The sequence below is a fragment of the Athene cunicularia genome (genome assembly GCF_003259725.1).
Source record: "Athene cunicularia isolate RWA chromosome 1 unlocalized genomic scaffold, athCun1 chr1_part2, whole genome shotgun sequence".
NCBI classification, from domain to species: domain Eukaryota; kingdom Metazoa; phylum Chordata; class Aves; order Strigiformes; family Strigidae; genus Athene; species Athene cunicularia.
In genome coordinates, this window is record NW_020799092.1 from 74,214,813 (window position 1) to 74,218,785 (window position 3,973).

At 45.9% G+C, this 3,973-nt stretch overlaps 1 protein-coding gene across 2 annotated transcripts in view; it reads right to left on the reverse strand.

The window, feature by feature from the left end:
- Nucleotides 1-839, reverse strand: part of SEMA3D (semaphorin 3D) — a 143,208-nt gene extending 142,369 nt beyond the window's left edge. The window contains exon 1 of one of the 2 annotated variants that reach the window (XM_026866126.1): nucleotides 675-839. The gene's annotated coding sequence lies outside the window, so the exon portion shown is untranslated. Of the gene's footprint in view, nucleotides 1-467; nucleotides 643-674 lie in introns of those variants that run through there. The other variant, XM_026866119.1, reaches the window with a different exon arrangement.
- Nucleotides 840-3,973: the final 3,134 nt, after the last annotated feature.

The following is a 3,973-nucleotide window of genomic DNA, read 5'->3' on the forward strand; positions in this document are numbered from 1 at the left end:
GGCGGCGAGGTGCGGGGAGAGGCCGGTGCGGGGCCGGGGCCGGTGGCCGGGTTTTGGGAGGCGTTGCGAGCGCGGCGGGCTCCTCCCCGGCGGCGGCGGAGGGTCTCGCTCCTTCTGCGCGGAGTGTCAGACTTTCCCCTGGCTTCCCTTCCTCCATCCCCGCCACCCCTTTCCACTCCCTCGCACGCACATGCACACCCCTCCAGCAAATGGGCTGCTGCGTGTGCGTGTGTGTCAGCCGGCCCAGACACACACCCACTGCTGCTGCTGCTGGCGCAGGTCGCAGCCCCGGCCACCACAGGCATCTGCCCCGTGAAAAGTCCTGCCTGCACACCCCAGCACACAAGCGGGCGCACGGACCGTGGCAGCGATGTGCCCAGCCGGCCGTGGCCGGGCACCGAGGGGCCCTGTGCTCTCCTCTCCTTTCCACTGGACCACAGACCCCCCCTGCGCGCCGCATCACACACCTGTGAGATCGCGCAGGGGCATCCCGACCCAATACCGTGATCGCCCTGCACAGGTGCTGATCCAGACCCCAACGTCTAAAGCAGCCTCAGGTACACTCACGTCGTTCCCGTGACACGGTCCCGCTGGCGCTGAGCTGCAGGTCAGTGGCTGGTAGACTGGGAGTGAAAAAAAAAAAAAAAAAAAAAAAGCCAGCTCGCCACACTTACTGATAAGGACAAGACAGCTGGGCAGTGGCCCCGAGCTAGGGGTTGGTGCATTTAAGAGGAGCCCACGTGCAAAATTGTAGCTGCCAAGGATACATCTGCCTTTGCATTTATTTGTTTTGCCCGTAGAATGTGCTACATCGGTGGTTCTCCAGCTTTCGCATGCTGCAGACCACTTCCTAAGAGAGAATTTCTCTCCTGGACCAACCCACTCCCACACCAAACCCTTCTCTCCAACATATTTCCTTCTGTGGCTGCCCGAGGAAGAGCCTTTCTGCCCACAGGCTGAGAGCCATTGAACACATGGCACAGATAATATCAGACACTTCCAGACAAGACACACTGGGCTTCTTTGAAAAACTCTTTCCTTTAGTGGAGAGCTCAGATTGAAGGTCTTCAGCTGGCGACTTGCTTGCAGAACAGACCCTGACTGTTGCTCCCATGAAATAACAGCAGAACCAAAGAAGTCCAGAGAAATATATTGGAGTTTCCACCATGTTATCCACCTCAGCAGAGCTTCATCCTCACCTACCATCCACATATAAGTCAGATGGGTGGTCTGGGCATACAGGACAGGATCTATATATGAGGTTCCTTTAATTTCATCAAAAACCAGATTTACACTTTTTGAATCTAGGTTTTTAATACTGTTACTACAGTACCAAGCTGATGTTGTTTTTATAAACTGCACACACAGATGTACAGGCTCTACTTGTCTACGTGTGCCTTATATTCCCACAAAATAAATGGAGGAATTTGGAGATAGGTTGTTTCATAGTTGCCATTAACGTCTGCTGTTTAAGGCCTTCAAAGGGGGATTTTAGACCTGATTTTCCACAACAATTTCATTATCATACAAAACACTTTCCATTGCTTTAATCCCTGGATGGCACTGTTTAATAAAAATATAATTCTGATCAGTATGATGCAGATTAGAGCCCAGTTTGTGTTTTAAATTCTTGTAGATGATTCTCACAATTTACCTTGCTCCCAGATACTCAGTGAACATCACAGGCACTCTGATGGTAATCACCTTCTGCACCAGAAAAACTCAACAAAGAGCAAATGGGGAGCAGGTTGATGGAAGAGAAAGTTGATTTTTTAAGCATCCATTAGAACTATAGTATTGGGCTTTGAGGTACTCTAAAAAAATGAATCCTGGTAAAAAACAAACAAACAAACAAAACAACAAACAAAACATGTTGTAAAGTACTGCTTGATTTATGTACTGGAGATGTTTCAGACTCCTGTGAAAAAGAAATCTGTATGAATGTCCCCTTTTCTCATCTGTGGAACCAGTCTGCAATCTCTGTGAAATGTAAAAGAAATCGTTTTGGAAATTGTTTTATTTTAGTAGCTACTCTTTCTTCTTGCAAATCACGAGAACACACATTTTTAGGGGAATACATAGCAGAAGATTCATCTATCTAGAATGATAAAATCGAATTTGTGAAATAATTAAAGCACTTCATTTATTGAAGTGGAAGAAACCAAGAAAAAAGATGCCCTCTTGTGGCTGTTTACTGAATGAAAACTAGGAAGTTTCATGAAATTTCTGTGCAGACAGCACAGAATGAACATGCCTTTTTATTGCCTGTTACTAATGCTGTAAAACAAGGCTTCACAATGCCATAGCATGGACACAGGCTAAGGAGACGTTCACCATATGCACAGCATCATTTTAAGTGATCAGTTGATGCATTCCTTGGCATTGTATTTTAAACCACTTTTCAGAAAATCCCAGAGTAGATAAGTACAGCTTTACTGGGAGACATTAGAAGTCATTTTACTTTTCTCAGTTTCTGCATTAATGCTACCTCATTGAGTGACCTTTTTGATCAGAAATTTACCCTTTACAGGGTGTTCAAAATGCCCCCAAAGTTATAGGAATTTCTGCCAGATTTACAGAAATTTTTGGAAGTTTTAATAGGAAGAGAAAGGTTCCTTTTAATGTTTTGAAGATGTGATGATCATAATGATGGTGTTTATGACAGTGTTATTCCCAGCCATCCATCCCTGCCTCTACTCCTGGCAGCAGATCAAACATGGAGCAACTTCTGTACCCGGTGTGTCAAACTAAGCCATTGAAACCCAGAACTGATTTGCTTTCATCTTCTGGATTGCAAACTGGAGCAGTGAAGGAGCTGTTGCATGTGCAGTGCAGCTCCTCATCCACAAGTGGGGAAGCCTTTGGAAGAAGGGGGTTGGGGGAAAATGACACACCAGTCAGATGGGGACAGAAATCACCTCATGCAGTCAAATTCAAGTGCCTGTATTTGTGACTCAGCCACAAAATGTGCCTCCCTGTGGAGGCCTGGGTCACTAAGCTCCTACAGTTGCTGTGCAAGCATATTGGCAGGCTGGGTCCCACACCTGCAATCCAGTCAAATTCAGACTCCAACGCTGTCCAAGAATCTGGATCAATAATCTCTGAAGACAGCGGTTATATTTCCACTGACAATAACAGGACCTGTATTGGCTGATGGGGGACTATATAGATGCGAGAAAAGAGAGTTACCAGAAGTCAGGTGTTTTAAAGAGGACGAGTACGAAACAGAATAGTATTAGTAAGTGTTGAATTGCCATCCATCAGGAGGTAAAGGCTCTTTTTCCGTGCTCTTCCTGCAACTCAGATTTTTGCCTTATCTGAACTGGAATAGCCAGAGATTACCCATTGCCCTGTGCTGATTCAACTAGGCTGACCTTTGGGGGGGGCTCCAGAGCAAGACAAGGTACTCTGCTCAATCCTTCTCCCACCAATTTGTTTTACTCCAGTGTTGGCAATCATAGCGCAGCACCTGTGCAGAGGCACATACTGATTTTGTGTCTTCTCCCACCCCAACAAGCCATAAAGCCAGGGTTAGGATCTGCTCCTTTCTTTTCTTTGTAGTATATCTTGGACAGAACATTGCAGTTGTAATCTGATTAATTCATAAGGATATTTCTTCTTAAATTGCTTTTTGCATAGTTTTTTCTTTTAGGCTAAATATATGCAGGTCATCACAGAGAACCAATCATCTGTATTGCAACCTCATTCCCGCCACACACGGTGCTTGAGGAATGCACAGTTGCAAACAGTGATCGAGCCTGCAGACCCTTACTGACAAGGGTAACTGTAAGCCCTTTAATTTTATTTTTCACCTGATCATCCATCTCAAGTTCTACCTGATCTAAAGCACTGAGAACTTTCAAAAAGCAGCCAGAGCAGAGAGAGGAGGTCAAGGCTCCTTCAGTCTAACAGTTTGCAAAGCAGCTCAGCATGCACTGTAGATCGCATCAGGAGAAATCCTACTGGGGGTACG